At 42.2% G+C, this 25,644-nt stretch overlaps 1 protein-coding gene across 3 annotated transcripts in view; it reads left to right on the top strand.

Moving 5' to 3' along the window:
- The window catches only part of Usp49 (ubiquitin specific peptidase 49), a 67,293-nt gene that overhangs the window by 14,022 nt on the left and 27,627 nt on the right, over positions 1-25,644 (top strand). For all 3 annotated transcript variants that reach the window (XM_051204619.1, XM_051204618.1, XM_051204617.1), the window contains exon 2: positions 21,333-21,407. The gene's annotated coding sequence lies outside the window, so the exon portion shown is untranslated. The remainder of the gene's footprint in view (positions 1-21,332; positions 21,408-25,644) is intronic.

Raw genomic sequence — 25,644 nt, 5'->3', positions numbered from 1 at the left:
ATGTGAAAGATAATGTATAATCTCCTTTCAGGAGGACAGAGGTTGAAAACTACTCTTGAGGATCTTTTTTAAAATTTTAATTTTATGTGCATGGGTGCTTTGTTTGCATGCATGTGTGTCTGTATACTACATGCATGCCTGGGGCCTGCCGAGGTGTACTGAAGAAGAGGGAATCAGACCCCTGGAACTGCAGTTACAGACAGGTGTGAGCTGTGCGTGGGTTCTGGGAATCTAACCTGGGTCCTCTGGGAAGACCAGTCAGTGCTCTTAACCACCGAGCCATCTTTCTAGTCTGGAGACTATTTCGTTGGTGTACATTCAAATACACAATGATACCTTTCCCCCTTGAAGTCCTGTAGAGGTTGCACATGTCATGGATGATGGAACAAGTACTTGCCTAGCATATGCAAGGCCTTGGGTTGGTCCTTAGCACTGCAAGCTAGACAGCAAACCTCAACATCCCCTATTCTAGGGACTCTGGATGTAGCTCGGTTGGTAGAGTGCTTGCTTAGCATTCATGAAGGCCTGGGTTTGACTCCCTAGAACTGTATGGTAGTGCATGCTTATCATCCTAGCACTCCCAAGGTAGAGGGTTCAGCCTTGCCTACATGAGTGAATATGAGGCCAGCCTGGGTTACATGAGACTCTGTCTGAAACAAACAAACATAAGGAGAGGCAAATACTCTCTGGGATTACCACTATCTCTAAAAAAAAAAAAAAAAAAAAAGCCTCACCCTCTTTTCCAAAGTTATGATTTTGGATTTCTTTTATTTGGTGGATGTTTGCATAAGAAGCAAACCTTAGGTTCCTGGCTTTAATAAGGGTTAATTTAACAAAGTTTGCTTTTGATTTGTGGATATCAGAAACATCACAGATATACAAATACATATTTTATTTGGATAATTTAGAATGTGAACTCTGGGTTCAAGGTATGTGCACAAGCCTCCGTAGCTGTGTTTGGGCTGGCTGTACTCTGTTTAAGGCATTGCTATCTTTATGATGCAGTTGTCAAAAGGTCTACTTACCTGTCTGTCTGAAAATACAAACTATAAGCTCAGTCAAAGGAAGGAGCTTATTTGCGTCCTTGCTTTGTCTGTGTTACACTGCTGTAGTGTGTTAAAACGCTTTTGTTGTTGTGAATGGTTGTTTCACATTGATCTCTCTCCCTTTTTCCTTTCTCCTTCCTTCACCCTGCTTCTTTTCTATTTATTTCTCTATGCTGGTAATGACTGCAAAGCATTACACATGCGAGGCAAATAGTCTTACCAAGGAGCCATACTTTCAGCCCTCAGTTCATGTCTAAAACTGAAAATGGGTGATCTTTTCTGTTTGTTTGTTTGTTTTGTTTGGCTTTTTGTTTTGTTTTATTTTTCTGTTTTGAGACAGGGTTTCTCTCTATAACAGCTCTGGCTGTCCTGGATGGAACTCACTTTGTAGATCAGGCTGGCCTGGAACTCACAGAGATCCACCTGCCTCTTCCTTCTGAGTGTTGGGATTAAAGGCATGCGCCACCACCGCTGGCCTTGATCTTTTCTGTTCATGAAACACTGGTCTCACCATGTAGCCCTGGCTGACCTGGAACTTGCTATGTCCACCAGGCTGGCCTTTAACTTACAGATCGTTGGCCTCCGTCTGTTCCCATTATGCTGGAATTAAAGAAGTGGGTCACCATGCCTGCTGAAAATGGATGATCTTTTAATACAGACACCATCTCCTAACATTAAAGACTCCAATGTTAAATTTAAGCTGCGTTTCCTTTTGTTCCTCAAGTAGAAATGTTTTGTTTTGAGACAGGGTCTCACCGTATACCCCTGGCTGGCCTAGAACTGACTAGATAGACCAGGCTGGTGTGAACTCATAGAGACCCACCTTCTGCCTCTCCTGTGCTGGGAGTGAGCTCTACCACACCAGCCTGGCGTGTTGAAACCCACTGTATTCTAGCCTAACCTCACAGCTGTGTGGGCCCTCCTGCCTAGTGTTTGAGTGCCAGGGTTACCGGCACTAGCTACCATACCCAGCTGCCAATGGAACGTAACTTTCATTCTGGTTATTATCTTATTTGCTAAGAATAAAACTTATTTATATCTTTAGATTTGGATGAGTAGGGTGAATATAATTAATTTTTTTTTTCTGGTTAATCTTAGAGACTTTGGACGGGAAGAGACCTTGAAAGGACCTTGGGTTTACCCTGCAGCTTCAGTCACTATCCCACCTAAACCATCCCAGGTAGATCAAAACTCACCCTATTTCCTTGTGAATCTTCAGTGGCAAGAGGGCAACTGGAAGTAATCTCTCCTAGCACTTTATTATTTCCAGCTGATTATTTCTCTAATCAGCACACTCTTAATGCTGTACTTGTATTTATTTATTCTTGCCTTGTCCTCAATCTTTTACTAGGGAAAAAAGTCTGCTTATTGTGGTATTTATAAAATCTCTAGCTTGCATGGTAACCTATGCCTGTAATTCCAGCATTCAGGAAGTTGAGGCAGGAGAATTTCCAGGAGTTTGAGCCTAGCCTAGACTATAGAGTAAGTTCCAGGCCAGTTTGAACTAAAAGGTGAGACATTGTCTCAAAAACAGCAAACAAGCAAGCAAACAAAAAAAAAAAAAAAAAAAAAAGAAAACCTTACTTATTCACTGGTAGCAGAAGGTATCAATGAGATGCATGACCCTCTAGTGCCAGATTCTGTTGTGAGTCACCTCCCCACAGTGACCCAGTGGCAGGGGTCTATTTATTGTATTGAAATGACGTGTCCCTTGAGATGAAGTGACTTGCCTATTTTTGGACGTGTTTGTTCATTAATAATCTTTCGGCACAAATGCTAATTTCCCCCACTGTTAACCCAACGATGTATTTACTCTTTTCTTGTTGGTGATGGGGATTGTACCCACTGCTTCCGGCACGAGCTTGTGCTCTACTACTGATAGCCCCTCAGCGCCTCAGTCTTGTGTGTGCAAGTATAAGTGCGTGCTCTTCCTCAGCCACTCACTCCCACCCCTTTCTGGGACAAGCCTGCTGGCAGGAGACAAAACTTTGAAGGGGTGAGGAAGAGGAGCTGGCCATCTTGGAAACTTGGCACCTTTATTACCTACCTACCTGTGGCCCCTCTGTCTGTCTGTCTGTCTGTCTGTCTAACTTTGGTTTCTCACTGCCATAACCTGCACAACTGTTCTTTTTTTTTTTTGATGACCATGGGTTTTATTACAATTTTTCAATCTTGAAGAAAGTTACAGAAATGATAAGAAGAGGTTTTAAAATTTATTTCAATTTATTTTTGTGTGCATTAGTGTGAAGGTGTCAGATTCCCCTGGAACTAGAGTTACAGACAGTAGTTATAAGCTGCCATGTGGATGTGGGAATTGAATTAGAGTCCTCTGGAAGAGCAGCCAATGCTATTTAACCACTGCGTCATTTCTCCAGCCCTGGTACAAAGAGATTTTGTATGCTTTTATTCAAAATCACTACTTGTTTTCACTCACCTGACTTGCCGTACTGTTTTCTAAGTATTTTTAAATGAATAAAATAGGAGGAAATTAATATGAACACATTTGTTTTAAAACAAAAAAAAAAAAAAAGAAGAAGAAGAGGGAACCAGGCAGTGGTGGTGCACACCTGTAATCCCAGCACCTGGCAGGCAGAGGCAGGCCGGTTATTGTGAGTTTGACGCCAGCCTGGTCTACAGAGTGGGTTGCAGGACAGCCTCCAAAGCTACAGAGAAGCCCTGTCTCAAAAGAAGGGAGGGAAGTGATGTGAGATGAGGCAGTGGTTAAAAGTACTTACTGCTCTTGCAGAGGACCTGAGTTCAGTTTCCAGCACTCACGCTGCCTGTAATTCCAGCTGCAGGGGCATCTCAACACCTCTGATCTCTAGTCATATGTACAGTCATATGTACATACCCACATACTCAGGCATGAATAAAAATAAATAAAACTAGGCTCATTGGATAAGAGCACTTGTTGCTCTTACAGAGGACACAGGTTTGGTCTCCGTAACCACATGGCAGCTCACAATCACCTGTAACTCCAGTTCAAGGGAATCCTGTGACTTTTTATGGTTTCCAGCATCGGCAGGCTTGCATGTGGTATACACAGTAAAAACAGGCAAACACACTCATGTGCATAAACAAAAATAGAGGCCAGTTGTGGTGGCCCATTCTGGAGGCAGAGGCAAGATCTCTGAGTTTGAGACCAGCCTGGTCTATATAGTAATCTCCATAACAGCCAGGGTTACATAGAGAGATCCTGTCTCAAAAAAAAAAAAAAAAAATTAATATCTTGGGAAAAAATGAAAGGGAATAAATAAGTTTGCTATATATTTTATTTTAGTCAAAGCCTTTAGGGTGAAATAATGTCAAGATTGAATTTAGAAGTCAGAGGTTTTGGTGCAAAGCTCAGAATCCCAGCACTCAGGTTGGGACGTAAGGGTTATCATAAATTCCAGATGAGCCCTGGCTACATTATTTCTGTCCTGCTTGGGCTTACAGTGAGACCTTTTCTCAAGAAACCTAAATAAATAAATATTAGGAGGACTTTGTAAGGTTATACAGTGTGCTTTCTTTAGCAGATGCTGGGGAAGATTCTGTCACCTGTAAATGGCAGATGTGTAGACCCCTACTATTAACAAAAAATTGTGTTGTCAAATGATTTTCTGTTGGGAACTTCTTGGAACGCACATCTTTAGGATACGGTACGTGCTAACATTGCACGATGATGATTGTGTGAGAGACAGGGCACAAGCCATGCCATGAATATTTGAGATGAAATTCCTACCTTGAAAATTTTTATGCAGCTTCAAGTAGCTAGAAAGGACCAATGTACCCAAGGTTCTGCTTCCAAAACATGGGGATTTATACAGATAGGTCTGCCTTACGGTGAGCCGTTCCGTAGAAGTCGTACCATGGCCACCATCACAAACCTCAGTCTTGAGCCTTTTCCATTGTTTTCGCTTAGGTAAGTGGAGGGACCCCATCTCACCTCCAGTCAGTCTCCAGTGTTTAAGATGTTAAATGTGCGAATGCAGACAGGCCTGTCTAACTTAAGCCAGGACTCTATTAGCTGCGTCCTGACAAATGTAAAACAGAACTTGTGGGCTTCACCTCCTTTTCTCCCCCTCTTTAAGCTGTTATCAGAGCTATGAAATATGGCTCCTTATAAAAGCTGATTGTAATAATTAGAAACACTTCCCTTGCATAAGGACGAGAAAATTACAAATTATTTGGGAAGCATTGTTTCTAGTCATGTGTTATTGTTTCTGAGACACGAACAGTTTTTAAAGACTATAATACCATTCCTTTTCCATTCACATGTTAATAGAAGTCTGGGAAGTAAGGACTCCTCTGAAGTGCTCAGAGTTGTTTTTATTATATGTCAAGTTGTAAACAGAGTTCTGTGACAGGTATTTTCTCTCTTTGTCTGCCTTTGAGCTAATTAGTAATTTACACTCTAGTGGCGTCTCTCCCAGTGTCACTGTGAGAAAATGCCTGCTACCCTGTGCCTTCCGTGCAGTGGGGGCTGGCAGAGGGTTGGGGGCAAGTGTTGGCTAACACATCAGAAGAATCAGGGTGAAACTCATTTTTCATGTTTGAAAGGGCTTTTAAATTTGTATTTCTTTATTTATTTTGGTATGCATCTCTCTCCCTTTCCACGTTGCCCACCTTAGCCATAAAAATGTTAGGAACGCTTGAAACACAGAGCTAATGCCTATGGCTCAGTTTGATAGTTCATGTGCTGTTTCCCACCCCCACCCCTGTGCTGTGGGATTTGGGGAGGGTTAGCAGACGCTCAGGGAGAAACTGGTCTCTACTGCTCCCTCCCCATTAGGTCACCAGCAGTGCCACTCTAGCTGGCCAGGGACTGCTTGGTGGGAGGGCAGCAGACTTGCTGGTGTGTGAGGGAGATACTTATGTCTGCTGCTCAGCTCTCCAATGGAAAGGCGGACCTGCCATGGCCTCAGCTTTTTCTAAAGGCAGCTGAGTGACCAAAGTATAAATTAAGCATGTGTCACGTGGAGGTCCTGTTCTTCCCAGCCTCTTACTCTCTCCCTTCACTCCATCTCTAACATGGGGAGGATGTGTAGAGCCATTTGTGTGTTCCCTTGCAAGGCCCATGTGGGGGTGTTAAACCTGCAAGAGCATTTGCCTCTAAAATAGCCTGAAGGACCCCATTATCTGTGAAAGTAAACTTGAAAATGAAAGCAAGGATGGGTAGAGGCTTATTGGTTTATCAGTTTTGAGCTAAAACTCTTCTAGAATGGCAGATAAATTATGGTACTTATTTTTATAATAATAGTTACTGATTTATCAGGATAGTAAGGTCAAAGTCCCTGTTAGAGCTAATTCGATTCTCTTTGGAAAAAAAAAAAAAATGTTACCTGGAGATAATCATGAAGAAAAATTGGGTAAGAAAATGTGTGAATAACTTATTCAACCATCATTGCTAATAGGTGTATCATCATAGACACTGAGCCTTTGACAGTAGCAAATCAGCACTTGTGAACAGAGGTCGTCTCATTTATGTGGGCACTTACAAGAGTGTGTGGGTCTGAATTAGTGTTTTGTTTTCATAAACCCAGCCAGGCATGGTGCAGTCCCAGCGTTGGGGAGGTGAAGCAGAGTGAGCTAGAATTCAAAGGTATCTGCAGGTGTAATACCTAAGCATCACAGGAGCTCAGAGTTTGGCTCTAGGACCCAGGGTGGGGCCTGAAAACTATGTTACTCTAGCTCCAGGGGATCCATTGCCATCTTCTGGCCTCTGCTGCACATTAACCTAGTGCACATAACCCCCACTGCCTGCCCCCAGTAGTAGTAGTAATAATAATAATAATAATAATAGACTGGAGAGATGGCTCAGTAATTAAGAATTCTTATTGCTCTTCTAGAAGAACCAGGTTTGGTTCCCAGCATCCACTGTCAGTTCACAACAGTCTGTAATTCCAGTTCCAGGGACTCTAATGCCTTTTCTGGCCTCCTCAGGTGCCTGCATGCATGTAATGCCCATAAACTTATGCAGACATGTATGCTTACGCATAAAGTAAGTAAATCCTTGAAAAAAAAACTCTTTAAATCTATTAGTCATTCTATTGCTGTGAAGACACACCACAACCATAGCAACTCTTATAAAGGAAAATATTTAATAGGGGCTGGCTTATGGTTTCATGGGTTTGGTCCATTATCTTCCCGGCAGGGATCATGGCTACACACAGGCAGACATGGTAGCTGAGAGTTCTACATCTGAGTCCAAAAGCAGCAGGAAGAGAATGAGCCCCTGAGCCTAACTTGGGCTTCTGAAATCCTAAAGTCCACCCCCATTGACACACTTCTTACAAAAGTCTGTACCTCTTTAATTCCTCTCAAGTAGTATCACTCCCTAATGACTAAGTATTCAAATATATGAGCTTATGGGGGCATTCCTATTCAAGCCATCATTAAGGAAAACTCCCAGAATGTCTAGAATATACTCATAGGTAGCCAATGCTAACATTTAATCCTTTTTAAAAAATTGTTTCATGTATTGTGTTATTTGCATATGCCACAGATTATTAATGGAAATCTCCTATTATGTGGGTTTCAGGGATCAGACAAAGGTCTTAATTAAGGCTTGGTGGCAAACACCATTACTTACCACTGGGCCATGTTGGCTGGCCCCAACATTTATTTTTCTGCTCTCTTTTTCTATGTTCATTACAGCTACCTTATATTTGAATCTTATTAGATACTCAGGGTTAGACACTAATTGCATGTTTATACGTTATAACATCTAGAAAAGACTACTAAGGTGCCATCAGAATGTATTGATCAGAGAGATGTCAGTAAAGAAGAGATCTAAAGGCTAGAGATGTGTAGTTACCACTTCCCTAGCAAGTGCAAGGCCTGGGGTCTGTTGTCAGACTGGCAAAAATAAGTCAGTGCATAAAGACAGGAAAGTGAAAACATGACTGTAGAACCAAGTGCAGTCTTTGTTTGTTTAGTTTTGTTTTTTGCTTGTTTGAGACAGGGTTTCTCTGTGTAACAGTCCTGGCTGCCCTGGAACTCACTCTGTACCATCAGGTTGGCCTCGAACTCACAGAATTCTGCCTGCCTTTGCCTCCCAAGTGCTGGGATTAAAGGCGTATGCCACCACTGCCCAGCTCTAAATGCACTCTTAAATGTTCCAAATGTGTGGCAGAGCCTAATGAGCTTATCATCACATTTCAAGTGAAAGGCAAATAAGTATGCCTTAATGAGACATCTATGTCATTTGTGGTTGATGTTATGGCATACCCTGTAACGTGTGGGTCTTTGTCCTAGCCGGTCCCACAGCCCTTTAGCCCCAAGTAAGCACACACAGATGCTATATTAATTATGAAACTGTTGGCCAATGACTAAGGCTTCTTATTTGCTATCTCTGTCTTAATTGTGTTAGCCTGTGATAATGAGCACATTATAAGGCACTTACGTGGTGTCCGCATATCTGCCTTTGAAGTCTCACAGAACATGGGAATCTGCTGAGAATGTTTTTGTTTTGTCTTTTTATTGAGGGTTCTCCTAAAAGTAGTTGTTTCCCAGTGAAAGTATGAGGGAAACTGTCTTCCCTGTGGACTGAGGTATGGCTATCACTGGAGCTTTAGAGTTGCTTTTGTATCTCATCCCAACTTGTTTAAAGAACCTGAAACTGTCTTTTAGTATTTCTATGTAGCCCAGGCTGATCTTGAATTTGCTATGTAGCTAGGACTTGATTACTTGATCCTCTGTCTTGGCCTCTCAAGTACTGGTGTTAAAAGTGTGAGCTACCATATTTGGCTCTCAAAATATTTATTTCTATTTTATGAAAAAAATTGAAGGATATCGCTTAGTGGAAGATAGCACTTGCCTAGTATGCATCAGGCTCAGGTTTGATTACAGCTTCATTTGGTGAAACAGTTTTAAAAATGATGAATCCTGAGGCTGGAGAGATGGCTCAGTGGTTAAGAGCACAGACTGCTCTTACAGAGCCCTAGGGACCAGTTTTAGGGTATCTGATGCCTTTTTCTGACCTCTATGGGCACACATGTAGTATATATATACATACATGCAAGCCAACCGCTCATACATATAAATAAAGTAAATAAATCTGTTTTTAAAAAAGGTATGGCTCTCGTGGGGTTACTTACTCAATAAAGTGCTGTCCTGTGAGCATTAGTTCCTTCTCCAGACCCACAGGAAGAGCCAGGCATGGCGACTTTCCCTACAGTCCTAATGTTATAAGGTGGGGAGTAGAGAAGCTCATTAGCCAGCCAGCCTAACCAAATCATGAGTTTCAGTGAGACTCTGGCTCCAAAATTAATAATGGTGGCTCGTGATCAAGGAAGGACACCTGGTGTTGACCTCTGGCCTCCACATGCGTATCCACACACACATACATGCAAACCCACAATAACAGGGACATACAACACACATATTTACACATGTTGAGCTTCTTTCGCACTTGACAGTAGTATATATAATTTAATTTTTCTCTATATGTCTATTTAAACATAAAGAGAAGATGCCATGTAAGAGGTATTTAAAAGGTTTTATTGCATAAATTAATGTATGCATGAGTACAAAAATGGTTTCCAAGTTTTGGGAGGTTTTCATTTGTTTTGGTTTGGTTTTTTTGAGACAGAGTTTCACTTTGTAGCCCTGACTGGTCTGGACCTCACTCTGTAGACTAGGTTGCCCTCAAACTCACAGAGGTCTAGCTACCTCTCACTCCTCAGTGCTGGAATTAAAGGCTTGTGCCACCACACCTAACCCTTCAAGAAAGGGGTGTGTGTGTGTGTATGTGTGTGTTGGAGGATAACTGGGTGGGAGTTGGTTCTCTTCTACTGATACAGCCTAGGGATCAAAACCAGGTCATCAGTCTTGGGGACAATCACTTTTACTCTCCCATTGTTTGGGTACCCTTGCTTTGGAGGACAAAGGCCTTCTGTTCACCTTTCCCGTATTCCTTCCCTACAGAATCTTCCCTAATGTGGCTTATATAAACTCTTAGTTCTATATGCATCTTTGTAAAACATTTAGTAATATAGCTTGTGCTTATCTTTAGGCACAAAATACCTGTGGTTCTACACTGCTCTTGTTGAATTTGGCTTTAGAATGTGCTGGAAATGCCACCTTCCTCTGGTTTTCACTTTGTTTACTATTTGAAGGTCTATTTATGCTGGATGCAGACCTCACTAATTGGTCTTAACTGTTGCATAGTATCCCATGGTGTACATAGATCCCCATAGCAATGGGTATCTAGGCTACTGTAAATAATACTGTCAGAGCAGTCTTGCAGTGTCCAATACAGGTGTGTTTAGAATTTCTGGGATACAGACCCAGGATTGCCATGATGGCATAAGTACCATTAGGAGCTGAATGGATGTATCACTTTACACCCCACGAGCATGGCATTTCTGTACTGCGCTAATACTTAGTCTACTTTTTGTCACTTAGTAATAATGTCTCAGTGTAGCTTGTGTAAGGCACTAATGAGCTGGAGCATTTCTTCATGCTTCCCTTCTGTGTGTTTCCTCCCTCTGTATGTTCTTTGTTTCCTATAGAAACGGGAAATTATATATGATTGTGATAATCATAAACTTAATAGCTAGACACAGTTGCGCAATCCCTGGTTGGTTTTGAGCTATAAGAATATCATCTGAGTATCATCTCTTAAATTTGTGTTGTTCTTCATTGAATACAAATGCTTGAATTTCATGTAGTCAAAGCCATGGCTTTCAGCTGTAATATGTTTTCCTTATTAGTGCTTTTTGGACTTAACTCTCTCAGGTTGTCTCCTAGATTTCTTTCTTTTAACTTTATGGGTTTACTTTTCCTGTTACATTTAATGTATATGGAACCATTTCTTCTTTTCCTTCATTTCTATCTACCCTTCCTTCTCTTCTTTCCTGGGCAAGGGGACCTGGGAAATTTGTGTACGATGCTAAGCAGGCCCTCTATAGCTGAGATATTCTCAATCTCCTGTTGTAATTTTGACTGACATTGTTTAACTTAGGCTAATTTAGCAAGACCTGACATATCTCTCTCTCTCTCTCTCTCTCTCTCTCTCTCTCTCTCATGTCTCTCCATTTATGAGCATGAAAGAATAAACAGGTTTTATTGTTTTTAAGCTAAGACTTTTAAGGGCAGTAATACAGTTTCTCACATTTAAAAAGGGAAACTGACTTGGTAGTGCACGTTTAGAAGCCTCAGATATTGGTGAGGCTAAGATAACATTGCTTTATTATTATTCTTTTTATTTCTTTAAAAACATTTTTTGAGATGCTTCACTTTGTAGCACTGGCTGATGTGGGTCTCCCTATGTCCATTAGACTAGCCTTGAATTTACAGAGATCTGCCTGCATGTGCTCCCTTGGTGTTGGGATTAAGTGCAGATGCCACTACACGTAGGTTTTCCTCCTTCCTCCCTCACTTCCTTCCACGCAGGCCAGAAACTCACAAGAGATCCACCCACCTCTAACTCCAGAGTGCTGGGATTATAGATGTGCACCGCCGAACCCGGCTAAGTTTTTTTTTTTTTTTTTTTTTTTACTGTATATTTGTGTGTGCATGATGTGTTGTGTGTGGAGGTCAAAGGACAACGTTGTGGAGTCACTTCTCTCGTTCCTCAAATTCAGGTAGCTAAGCTATGTGACAAGTGACTTTACTCACTGAACCATATACCGGCCTAGGAGGGTTTCTTGAACACAGATTTTAAGGCCAGCTTGGATAACATAGTGAGAGACCGTCAAACAGTCCAAAATGGGGAGATCACACTTTGTGATCCTAGGGGAAATTATTCCCTTACATGCTCTACTTAAAGGCCATAGGGTTTGCTACAGTCACTCCCACATGCTCTACTTAAAGGCTATAGGGTTCGCTACAGTTACTCCCACATGCTCTACTTAAAGGGTTAGGGTTTGCTACAGTTACTCCCGCATGCTCTACTTAAAGGCCATAGGGTTTGCTACAGTTACTCCCGCATGCTCTACTTAAAGGCCATAGGGTTCGCTACAGTCACTCCCGCATGCTCTACTTAAAGGGTTAGGGTTTGCTACAGTTACTCCCGCATGCTCTACTTAAAGGCCATAGGGTTTGCTACAGTTACCCCCACATGCTCTACTTAAAGGGTTAGGGTTTGCTACAGTTACTCCCGCATGCTCTACTTAAAGGGTTAGGGTTTGCTACAGTTACTCCCGCATGCTCTACTTAAAGGCCATAGGGTTCGCTACAGTCACTCCCGCATGCTCTACTTAAAGGGTTAGGGTTTGCTACAGTTACTCCCGCATGCTCTACTTAAAGGGTTAGGGTTTGCTACAGTCACTCCCGCATGCTCTACTTAAAGGCCATAGGGTTCGCTACAGTCACTCCCGCATGCTCTACTTAAAGGGTTAGGGTTTGCTACAGTTACTCCCGCATGCTCTACTTAAAGGGTTAGGGTTTGCTACAGTCACTCCCGCATGCTCTACTTAAAGGCCATAGGGTTTGCTACAGTTACTCCCGCATGCTCTACTTAAAGGGTTAGGGTTTGCTACAGTCACTCCCGCATGCTCTACTTAAAGGCCATAGGGTTTGCTACAGTTACTCCCGCATGCTCTACTTAAAGGCCATAGGGTTCGCTACAGTCACTCCCGCATGCTCTACTTAAAGGGTTAGGGTTTGCTACAGTTACTCCCGCATGCTCTACTTAAAGGGTTAGGGTTTGCTACAGTTACTCCCGCATGCTCTACTTAAAGGCCATAGGGTTCGCTACAGTTACTCCCGCATGCTCTACTTAAAGGGTTAGGGTTTGCTACAGTCACTCCCGCATGCTCTACTTAAAGGCCATAGGGTTTGCTACAGTTACTCCCGCATGCTCTACTTAAAGGGTTAGGGTTTGCTACAGTTACTCCCTACCTTGCTACTTGTCTTTCCTCATTGTCTTCATTAATGCTGGACAGTGACAAGTGGCTATACCGGAGTGAATTTGGTTTAGTTTGGTTAAACCCAAAAAAACCCTCCAGTGCTCAAGACTCAATAAATAGTCTATCAAAAGGTATCAAAACACACTAAGCATGGTGGCATATGCCTGCAATCTCAGCAACTTGAGAAGCAGAAGCAAAGGATCAGGAATTGATGGCCACCCTCTGCTACATAGCCAGCTCAAAGGCAGCCTAGGTCTTCCAATATCCCTGTCTCAAGCAAACAAGGAAAGGAGACCAGAGCATAGAAAAACAGCCAAGGTTGCTTTCCATGGCAGAGCAGTCGTTCTGCCTGTCCACAAAGAGCCAGTGTTTGATCAGTAAGTACAGTTTGAGAGTTTGGGATATGGATGTTAAGTGAGCTCGCCTAACATGCACAAAACCCTGAGTGATCTCCACTCCATCCTTGATTCCACAGTGAGTTTAAAGCCAGGCTGGCTGGCTACATTGAGACTATGTCTGAAAGAGCAATAACCCTGCCCTTGCAAAAACAAAACAAAACTGATTTTTATTTTTAGGTGTGTATATGTGCATTTACTTTATGTGGGAATGTGCACAGATACCCAAAGGCATTGGGTCCCCTGGAGTTATAGTTAAAATGTGAGCTCCGTGAATGTTGGGAATTGAACATGGGTCCTCTGCTAAAGCAGAAAGGGTCCTTAACCACTGAGCCATTCAGTTTGCTTTGATGTTTTTGATGTTTTGAGACAGGGTCTCTATTATGTAGCTCTAGCGTCCTGGAACTCACTGTGTAGACCAGACTGGATTCAAATGCACAGAGATCCACCTGCCTCTGCCCAGCCTACCTTATTGTTTAAAACAACTTCTTTGTGTTGGTCTTTTATTTAGAGAATTGCTTTAAATTGCTTTAGTGAGCCACTAAGAATCTGAAGGCTGGTTTTGCCACACTTCTTAAAGTTAGCCAGAATTCTTCCCTCTGAAATTGATTAACCAAGGACCCATTTTTTTTGGAAGGGTCACTGCTGGTAGTTGGCCTTTGTGGGTGTTTCTCTTGTAGTGGAGTTTGCAAACCTGACTACAGCATTCAGGAAGAGAGAGTGGAGAAAAGCTGGGACCCTCACCTTTCTGGGTGTTAGCTCTGCCCCTCCTTCCCCAGGTAGCCCAAGCGGGCCTGTAAATTCCCAGCCTCTGCTTTCGAGCACTAGTTTGACAGGCATGTATCACCTTTGTCACGTCTCTCATCTCCTCTGCCCTTTGTCACTGGTGTACCCAAATCCAGAGTCTCTCTACACATCTTTCTGGAGAATAAAACTCCCAGCCTCTCTCAGTGGCCACTAGGAATCAGAGTGGAAATCTCGGGGGAGAAGTTTTTGCCTAATTTTTCCCTTTTCACAAGCATTCCAAGTTCTTCTGGTGTATCAGACTTTCTTTGGGCTACCAGCCAGCTGTCTTAACTTATGATTGTTCCACTAGCTCTGGTTTTTTGTTTTGTTTTTGTGGGTTTTTTGTTTGTTTGTTTGTTTGTTTTTGGTTTTTCAAGACAGGGTTTCTCTGTGTTGCTTTGGAGCCTGTCCTGGAACTAGCTCTGTAGATCAGGCTGGCCTTGAACTCACAGAGACCCGCCTACCTCTGCCTCCTGAGTGCTGGGACTAAAGGTGTGTGGCACTACTGCCCTGCTCCACTAGCTCTTACAACTTAAATTAACCTTGGGGGTTTTTACCTTTCTTTCATTCTGTATGTCTTATTCTGTGCCGGCTGGCCGTGTTTCTCTCTCCCCCTCATTTTCTTCTCCCTCATCATAGCAAACCTAGATTCCTCCTCCTGCTTAGTCTCTCTGCTTGCCAGCTCCACCTATCCCTCAACTGCCTAGCTACTGGCCATTCAGCTTTTTATTAGACCAATTAGGTGCCTTTGATAGGCAAGGTGAAACAGCAACGCATATTTATATTATTAAACAAATGCAACAAACCTTGGCATACTTAAAGTGATATTCCACAACATTCTGTTGCCGCTGTATTAGATACAAATGCTGATGGCCAGTTACTAGTTTCTTATCGGCTAGCTCTGTCTTAAATAGTAACCATTTCTATTAATCAAAGTATTTTCACGTGGTCTCATCTTAACGGAGAGAGGGCCTGTACCTGTGTTCTCTCGGGTCTCTCCATCTTGACTCTCCTCCCTACTTCTTCCTCTCTCCTCCTAGTCCCGCCTATCTTACTTTCATATTGGCCAACAGTGTTTATTCATTAACCAATAAGAGAAGGATATTTACAGAATGACATGTCCCATCACCATTCAGTTTGTTTTTCAGTCTCTGCAATGTTGCTCTTTTTTTTCCCCCCCACAACATCTCAGTTTGCAGCCCTGGTTGATCAGAAACTCCCTGTGTAGATTGGCTAGCCTTGAACTCACAGATATCTGCCTCCCTCTGACAGGTTAAAGATGTTTACCACCCCACCCAGCAGTACCTGTACCTGAGATTTTCTTTTGACTGCCACACATGCATGTGCCTGTATTCACACACAGGAATGCACACATACTCATTGTACATATGCATACATAAGCCCCCTCAAAAGATAGAAATAATGAATTGATTAAAGGCTCATCTAAGAATAATTTTCCTTAAATTTGAAGTGTTTTTGTGCTGAGTCCTCTGGGGTCGGAGAGACCGTTGCTCACCTTGCTTCCTCTTGTGGATCTGTGTCTATAGTCTGGAATAGCTGCTGGGGCAGAGCTAATGCAGATGTTTGGTCCATGTATCTCACTGAAAATCCAAGCTTATTTAGTTGATGTCCTGTTTCAGTGTAAGACTTAATAAGTGGATGGCTTGTGGCAGTTGCCAACTTATGCTGCAATGGAATAATTGTACAAGGCAAGTTCATTTTAGCTTCTGCTACCCTCTTTGATTAATGCCCAGGATAGAGCTTGCTCACAGAATATTAACATATGATGGATTTTGCAACTTAATAGAACTCAAATGTTCCATTTATAGATGTGAAATCTGAGATGCAGAGTAAAAACAGCTTATCAGTGTTTACTCTTCTGTCTAGTGATACAAAAGGTCTCTTCTCTAGTGTTCTTTTCCAAACCTGTGATAATCTCTGAAATAGCACTCCATGGTGTTAGAAATAAACTCAAGAGCCTTCATGCATGCTGGGTCAGGAATCTACCACTGAGCTACAAGTCCTCTACAAGCAGCCTGTCCATCAAATAATTAACTGGGGTTTTTTTTTTTTTGTTGTTTTGTTTTGTTTTTGTGAAATTTAGAAATTATATTTTCTTCTTTGTTGGTCTGGTGAATTTTATTTATTTGTTTGTTTCCAAGACAAGGTTTCTCTGTATATCCCTTGTTGTCCTGGAATTTATTCTGTAGATCAGGCTGGCCTCAGACTCAGAGATCCACCTGCCCCTGCCCCTGCCCCTGCCCCTGCCCCTGCCCCTGCCCCTGCCCCTGCCCCTGCCTCTGCCTCCTAAGTGCTGGGATTAAAGGAGCATACTACCATTGTCTGGCTTATTTTGGTGAATTTTAAAACGATGAAACTCTATGCTTTATGTCTAAAGATATTTTACTTTTGGTTTTTGGAGTTAGGGACTTATTCTGTAGCTCAGGCTGGCCCTAGAACTATGTAGCCAAGACTGGCCATGAAGTCAAAGCATTTCCCGGGCCTAGCCTCTTGAGTGCTAGGAACTGAACCACCACACTAGGCCACATCTTTATGTTTTAAAGAACTTAACAACTATTAAAAGGGCTTCTCTTCTTTTTTTTTAATTTTTGTTTGTTTGTTTGTTTGTTTAAGGGATTCTCTTCTACTACTACTGTTCCCTGCTTAGTCAGTTCTAAAAGTGCATTGTGGAAAAGGATAGGTTAGTAGTTCAGTAATTTCAAACCATAGGCACAGCACTGAGAACTGCGTTCCTTGGTTACTGTTACCGGGATGCACCAGTAAAGCACCTGGCCCTCGGTGCCTCTGCTTCCTTGGCCATGCATGAGCTAGTCATTTAGTAAGCAGTCTGACCCTATTTTGTTCTGTAAAATATCGTTGACACCTATCCCATTTTGAGACCTGACAGAGCAAATGTGTTTGAATCATTCCAGCAATAGAGATGGCTGTACGAGTACAGCAAACATCCCCACATATTTCCCTCCCTGTTAAAGTTGCAGCTCTGTGATGGTAAGACTAATGTCTAGTGTTCCTTTTTTTAAATTTTAATTTATTTGGTTGTATACGTGTCTATGTAGGGATACTGTGAATGTGAATGCAATGTCCACAGACTCCAGAAGTGAGTCCTTGGAGCTGGAGTTACAGGTACTAATAAGCCACCTGACACACGTGCTTGGGAACCAAACCCAGGTCCTTTGCTGGAATAGCCTTTGTTCTTAACTGTAGGCAGACTTTTCTGTCCTACCAGCTAGTTTCCAGATAATTGCACAGAGACTTATTATTAATTAGAAATCCCCAGGTCAGTAGCTCAAACTTGTTACTAACTAGCTCGTTTTTAAAAGCGTGTGTGTGTGTGTGTGTGTGTGTGTGTGTGTGTGTGTGTGTGTGTGTGTTTGTTTATACGGGGTGGTTTTTTGCTTGCAGGAATTTCTATGCACCACTTTTATTTTAAGATTTATTATTCATTTATTATGTATACAGTGTTCTGCCAAGAAGATTTCACCAGATCTCATCATGGATGGTTGTGAGCCAACATATGGTTGCTGAGAATTGAACTCAGAACCTCTGGAAGAGCAACCAGTGTGCTAATTCTCTGAGCCATCTCTGCAGCCCCTGCTAACTATCTCTTACATTTTAAACTAACCTATATTTTTTATCTGTGCTCTGCCACATGGTGATACATTTTTTTCAGCATGGCAAGATGAACTTTTCTTTTGAGACTCCTCCTTTCTCTTCCTCCTCTTCTTCACACTCTTTTTGTCTGCAGATCCTGCCTAACATCTACCTGACAAGCTATTGGCCAGCCAGCTCTTTTATTAGCCAGTGAGAGTAATATATATTTACAGTGCACAAAAATTGTTCCACAGCACTGAACCACTGAGGTCATCTCTCCATCCCATTGTCTACTCTGTCAGACTCTCTGTCTGTCTGTCTGTCTTCTTTTTTAAAACTTTAAATTTAAGCTGGGAAGTGGTGACACAAGCCTTTAATCCCAGCACTCGGGAGGCAGTGGCAGGTGGATCTCTGTGAATTCGAGGCCAGCCTGGTCTACAGAGTGAATTACAGGACAGGGTACCAAGCTACAGAGAAACCATGTCTCGAAGAACCAAACCAAATCTATCTCTATTTATAGGGGGAGACACCCTTGGAAATCAGAAGAGAGCATTGGAACTCCTGGTGAACCTCCTGGCATGGCTGCTGAGATTTGAGGCTAGGTCCTTTGGAAGAGCAGCAGTGCTCTTAACTGTTGACCCTTCTTTCTAGCCCACTTTCTAGTATTTCACAGGGGTGCTTGATGACAGAATTACTGTTTTAAAAATAGTGCGACTATATGTTGAAGGTTAGACTTTCCCAATTGGCAGTGTTTACTGTATGCTGAGATATAAAAGTAGGATTAGCATCCTGAAGCGATGCAATGGGAACCTGATGCATGCTAAGGTGATTGCTGTGCCTGCTTCTGGAACGTGGGATTGCATTGATTTGCCTTTGGCTGGTGTGATTGGGAAGAACTCAATCATACCCAGCCATTGCTCTTCCAAGTCTCAGTCTAGAATTCTCATCTAATTATGTCCTTTAGCCCCTATGAAGTTTGTTGGTCAAAACTAGATATTATTTAACTGAAATGAAGAACCAAATGCCAAACACATTTCAGAATTGTTTGAATTACAATTCTTGTCTATTTATAATGTAGTTGTATACATTTCCTTATTGTACTTTGCAGCATCTCTGGGATGTTTTATCCACTATAGGGAGGAAGTATAGGAGGGTCTCTCAGCCTGGTTTCTCTACAGCCTCAGCTTCTCTTATGAAAACTGAAGGTTGTAGGCTAGGGATACAGCGTTATTGGTAGAGTGTTCGCCTGATGAGCAAAGTCCTGGGTTCAGTATTCAGTACTATATTTAAAGCACCACAGAGCAGGCTGGCCTTGAACTCAGATTTCCATCTGCTTCAGTCTTTAAAGCATTCGCATTGAAGGCATGTGCCACCACACCCAACACATAGCCTTTTACCAAGATCAAATATAAGATGCTAAGCATAAATTCCATGTGCTTACATATCCTACCTGCATGCTATTGAGTGTAGAGGTGGTTAACATAGTTAGCTTAGGGGGCATCTAGAATTAAATTAAAATTACTTGGTTTTAACTGTAATTAGTTTTTTGGAGGTGTTGTTACTTTGGACATTAGGTTTGGATAGGAGAGAGAGGTGCTGTTTGAATTTGAGACTCCACGCATACGGTTTCAGTGTAGCTTGTCTGAGCGCCTTAGACCCGCAGCTTATAATAATATATAGTGGATAAAAGCTGTGAGTTCATGATCTTGCAACTCTTTCTGCCATGTGGCCCACACTTTCTTGCCCTGTGCTACTGGCTTGCTCTAAGTGCACCCAGATGTGAACTTTGGTGCCTCTGATTTTCAGAAAGGCCTCTATTCACACAGGGCATTGTGGATTTGTATACCTAACTAAAGAAAGGGAATAGAATAGAGGTGGAGAGAGCCTCGCTTTGCATTAATGCAGACAACTTTCAGCTGTCCTTGGCCTGAGCTCTTCACCCCCACCCAACCCCAGCTTTGCCCTATTGTACTAACTCTTCTCTTCTTCTCCATCCCTCTCGTCATTCTTCTCTGAGTTCCTTTTAGAGACAAAACAACGAGTTCTCCCCTTACAGAATGCAGAGCAATTTCCCTTTCTTGACAGCCATTCTGGGTCCTTGACAGCCATTCTTCAGGGAACCACCCACTCTACGGGGACTGGATCTGAGAGGTTGGGGCCCCATGTCAAGGGTGCATATTTTCTCAAAGAAAATTTCTTTCAAGAGGAATTCTTGTGTTCACTGCTAGGCTGATAAGATGGGGAAATTGTCATCTTGTTACATAGCAGCCAATACACCCACCAATCAAGTTTTATTAAATCCCCAATACAGTTTCAGAAGTCTAAAAAATGACTACATGTGTAATTTATTGAACTCATAAACTCTAGTTATCTTTGCTTATAATATTCTTGCGTATAGAATATGTTGCTTTTAAAGATACTTGCTGCTTACCTGTAGGCCATAAACCCAGTTAACACAAAGGAGTTGTCTCATACCCTCTCTGAACCATTATATATTTCACTCATGCATAAATAAGTTTAGCTTTTGATACTCTAGTGTTTTTGTTAGAATGATTTTTTTCAGTTCTGACAGATGTAAGTTATGTAAGGAAAATGTACATTTTTACAGAACTCCATTTTTTTCAGAAGAAAACCTTTATATATATGTGTGTGCGCGCGCGCGCGCGCGCGTGTGTGTGTGTGTGTGTGTGTGTACATATACATATACATATATATTTAGTTAGTTTTTTGAGACAGAGTTTCTCTATGTAGTCCTGGCTGTTCTGGAACTCACTCTGTAGACCAGGCTGGCCTCTAATTCAGAGATTCACTTGCCTCTGCCTTCCAGGTGCTAGAATTAAAATTGTGTGCCTCCACCACCAGGCCAGAAGAAAACCTCTAATGCTTGCATCTATAGCTCATTCTCTCTGTAAATGACTCTATCTTTGGTTGCTCTTACCTGAAACATGGGTCATATTTTTTTTCTATTTTTTTTAAAAATATCAATGTCAAAATGTTGTAGGGATTTTACTGTGTTGTAATATATTAATCCCCTTTTTTAAATGAAAGTTTGTCTCTTGCCCACCAGTTCGCAAGTAAACACTCAGAGGCTTAGTATTAATTATAATTGTTTGGCCAATGGCTCAGGTATATTACTGACTAGTTCTCCCAAATAACCCATTTAGTTTATATTTTACCATGATTTCCGTGGCTTGTTACCTCGCATCTTGCTGCTGCATAGGCTACGTGGTGTCTCCCTGAGTCTTTCTTTCTCTCTATATCTTTCTATTTCCTGCCTGGCTGTATTCTGCCTGGCCATTGGCCAAATCAGCTTTATTTTTCTATTTTTATTTATTTATTTATTTTGTTTTGTTTTTCGAAACAGGGTTTCTCTGTTTTGCTTTGGAGCAAGTCCTGGAACTAGCTCTGTAGACCAGCTGGCCTCCAACTCACAGAGATCCGCCTGCCTCTGCCTCCCGAGTGCTGGGATTAAAGGCTTGCACCACCAATGCTCAGCTTAAATCAGCTTTATTTATCAACCAATAAAAGCAACACATATTCATGACATACAGAAGGACATCCCACATCATCCTTTTCTGAATTTATAAATAAAATTTATGCAATTGCTTTTTTCTTGCAATGTTTTAGCCCAGGCTCACAGATTATTTCCCTTGTAGGTAATAGAGAAGAGGAAAATCCAGCCGATGATTATTTGGTAATATGGAAGAAGATGGACAAGGACTGTTTAATGGGTAAGGACCAAAGCTGTAGTAAGATCTTATTAATGAGAATCATTCCTGATGGCGTGACCAGTTTGTCTTACGGTCTTGTCCGGGGAGTGGTTAATTATGACCTGTGTCTTGGTGATGTTTTGAACTTCCAATCCCAGCGTCCATCTTAACCTTGCACTTTTTAAATACCATAAGTTAAGAGGAGGTATAGTCATAGTTAAAGATAAAGTGGGCCTTGAGGCCAGCAAGAATACTGAAACGAGGCTTGGAGTTGATTGGTAATTGAATAGAGACTGTGCTTGCCATGGCTGTTAAAAGTAAATGCCCACCCTTCTTTTTCTCGAATACTGCCAGCTGCTGCGATATCAGGCTCACCATGGGGGTCTTGTTCACTTGAGCAACTGCAGATGTGTGTCAGGTGCCAATCAAATAAAATTTCAAAAGCCCATGTATTTTTACTGCCTAGAATTCAAATATTCTAGATAACCAAAACTGTCCATGAATGTTAGGTCTTTCTCAGAGTCTAGAAGTTTATGCAGCATTTATTTGGGCAGCCTTCTTCTCTGTCTAGTCCAGTGGTTCCCAGCCTTCCTAATGCTTTAACCCTTTAATTCGGTTCCTCGTGTTGTGGTGACCCCCAACCATAGAATTATTTTTGTAACTGCTTCGTGACTAATTTTGCTACTGTTACAAGTCATTATGTAAATGTCTGACATGCAACTCCTATGAAAGGGTCATTCGATAACCCCCAAAAGGGTGGAGACCCACCGGTTGAGACCATTGGTTGAAAACATGTGCTTCTTTGATACCAGACTACTTTGGGACAGATGCTATTAGCCTGCTTGGGCAAGTTGATCTCTGAGCTTCAATTCCCCAGATTAAAGGTAGAGACAATAAACTACTTAACATATGTTGATGCTGAGGATTAATTAGTCCATAGGAAAAATGTGCCTGGAACTCTGTAAGTACTTGGTAAATATCATCTGCAGGTGTCAGGTGCTATCTGAGTTAGCATGTTTATGCACACATGGATCGTTGTGGGAGTTAACCCATCTTAGGGAAGGCTAATGCTGAGGGCAAAAGATTCTTTATGAGAGTCTTCTTCTTAGCCTCCTTTCACTTCTCTTAGAGTGTGTTGTTAAACTGAGAGGACAGAGTTACACAGCTGCAGCTCTTACTGCATGCCTTATAGAGTATATGAATAATAGTTCCACCTCAGCTTGTGTCAGCTGCTGGTAACACGCACCAGTAGTTCAGCACTCAGGAGGCTGCAGCAGAAGGGTCATGAATTTGTGGCTAAGCGTCTGCTCCATAGTAAGATCCTGCCCACCCCACACCCCCAATTCTGTCTGTGGAGGGTACACATGGCTTTTTTTTTTTTTCCCCCTAGATAGCTATGCCAGATTTTCTGTTCAGAGTCTGGCAGCCTAGTTGAATGAAGAGTCCTCTTGAATTTCCTTTTTTTGAGAGGCTGGCCTTGTACTCACTATGGAGCTGAGGTTGACCTTGAACTGCTGATCTTCCAACCTTCACCTCAGTGCTGGGAAGCAGGTATGTAGCATGCCCTTACTTTTGAGTTTCTGTTTTCTTATTGTACAGTATTAAATATACCTTTGAAAATGTAGAGGGGGTTGTGTTTTTGGTTGTGTGTGTATGTGTTTTGCTTATATACATCTGTTTACCATGTGTGCTTGGTGTTGCTCATGGTGGCCTGAAGAGAGCATTGGATCTCCTGAACTGGAGTTACAGGTGGTTGTGAGCTGTTAGGAATAGAACCCAAATCCTCTGGGGGGGGGGGTGGGGGAGTAGCAAGTGCTGCTCTTAACCATTGAGCCGGCTCTCTAACCCGCAAAGTGTCTTTGATGCTTTTCCTATAGCTTGTCACCACTTACTGAGGCTGTGCAGAAAATTGCCTAACTTGAGAAAATACATACAAAACAGCTCTTTGTTGTAGTTCCTGTTGTTATCCTAGGGTGCTCTTCCATTATTAAGGACCATCTGATCTGCTCTGGCTAGTAAGGCTGTTTTATTAGGGTACTATATAAACAGAAGTCGATATCGAGTATTTTGTGTTAGGCAGTGTTTTAAATGCTGTATTCTTTTTGGTTTTGTTTGTTTGTTTGTTTTTTGAGACAGGGATTCTCTGTGGCTTTGGAAGCTGTCCTGGAACTAGCTCTTGTAGACCAGGCTGGCCTCGAACTCACAAAGATCCTCCTGCCTCTGCCTCTGCCTCTGCCTCACCACGAGTACTGGGATTAAAGGCGCACACCACCACCTCTGTGGGGCTTAAATGCTTTATTCATTATCTTATTTAACCCTGTCACCCATTCAAAAGGTTTAAATACTGTATTAACTTTAAAGTGACCACCCTGTCATCTCAGCACTTGCGAGTTAAAGGACAGAGGATCAAGAGTTCAAATTCAGCCCAGCTTGTGGCACAGGAGGCAGGGGCAGTGAGGCCAGCCTGATTTATGTAGCAAGTTCTAGGCAAGCCTAGGTGAGAAGGAGAGTGAGGGAGAGAAAGAAGGGGGAGGAAGGGAAGGGGGGAAGGAGAGAGAAGAGAGAGGTTGTATTTTAAATGGCAGTTTCAGGGTTCAAATATAGGCCCAATGCTATCTGCTTACCAGGGGTGGATGTGTGTTAGTTAATATAAACTTGTAAGGTTTACAATATAAATTTAGGAATAAGGTGTGAATTTAAATAAAACACGAAGGCCAAATATTTATCAGAAAAGTCACAGTAACTAAATGTTTTTTTCTTGTCTTTAGGAAGGAAAATTTGCAATTGGGTGTTATGGGGTGGGGTGGGGTGGGGTTCTGTGGGGCTTGAACTCAGGACCTTGTTCTCCTATGCGTACTATGTAGATAGTCTACTACAGAGCTACACCCTAGCTGTCTTTTTCCTCCCTTGGTCTTTTTTGTTTGTTTTTTGTTTTGTTTTGTTTTGTTTTTTGGAGGCAGGCTTTCTCTTTGTAGCCTTGGCTGTCCTGGAGTTCTATAGACCAAACTGTCCTCGAACACAGAGATCCACTTAACCTCTGCCTCCCATGGCTAGGATTAAAGGCATGCGCTTCCACCACCACCCAGCTGTGTGTGGTTTTGTTCTGACCTCTGTCTTATCAGAGTGAAGCATTGATTTTTCTTTTCTTCAAATGGCAATCCCCTTAATGTTAGTGAATGAAGGAAATTAATGTTAAAGGATGAAGAGTAAGTAATATTCAAAAAATCAGCTATGTGTGGCGCGGAGATGGCACACTTCAGCCCTTGGGAGTCAGAGGCAGATAGATCTTTGTGAGTTCAAGGCCAGCCTGGTCTAAAGAGGGAGTTCCAGGACAGCCAGGACTGTTTCACAGAGAAACCCTGTCTCAAAAAGCAAAACAAAACATAACAAAACAAAAATTAGCTGTGTTGATAAGACGTCTTGGCTTTGTTTTAAGTGTCACTTCATCATGCTGTGATGGTTTCCTTTTCTTTCCTCACCCCATCCCCATCCATTATTTGAGCATTTTTTCTAAATGTTGATCCAAGTACGGCTTACAGCATTTCTACTCCTTAACAGTGTCTTTCAGGGATTCCAGGAACTGCTCAGACTTTTCTGAGGTTGATGAGGTTGGCATTATTTTAACAACAATATTAAATCATTGTTTGTTTTCCATCCTATCCATTCCTGTGCTTGCAGTGAGTTTTCAGAAGGCTCCAAACTGTGAAACTGACTGGATGTAGAAGTAGATGAAGAGTGTCTTTCTTAATTAGTCCTGGACATTAAAAAGATTTGTAGAAAGTCTAAATACCTCTCTTATCTGTAGGTTTGCTATGAGCAGTAAGCCCAGACTGCCAGAGAGTCAGGAGCCCTGTTCTTTGTATGGTGTGTTCCTGGCTTCGGATGCCAGATGGCTCTTTATTTTATAGTATTAGCGGAGCTTCTACTATGTTGCAGCCCTGTGGTAAGGGCTGCAAACAAGGCAGTAAACAAAATGAGAGACAAAAGCCTTGCTAGAGCCCATGTCCCTTCTAGTCTTTGAGTTTGTTGCCCCAGACATCCCCCCTTCTAGGAGAATCCGAGTTAACTCTGTGTGTGCGTGTTGACTGCATACATGTGTGTACCTGGTGTTCAAGATGCCAGAAGAGGGTATTAGATCCCTTGGACCTGGAGTTACAGGTAGCTGTGAGCCATGATGTGGGTTCTGGGAAATGAACCCATGTCCTCTCTCCAAACCCCATATTTGCCTCTTTTTAGTGGGTGGTGAGGACCCAGCTCA

Source organism: Phodopus roborovskii, unplaced genomic scaffold (assembly GCF_943737965.1).
Source record: "Phodopus roborovskii unplaced genomic scaffold, PHOROB, whole genome shotgun sequence".
NCBI lineage: Eukaryota > Metazoa > Chordata > Mammalia > Rodentia > Cricetidae > Phodopus > Phodopus roborovskii.
The sequence above is the reverse complement of the archived record's forward strand: the minus strand, read 5'-3'. Positions and strand labels throughout refer to the sequence as shown.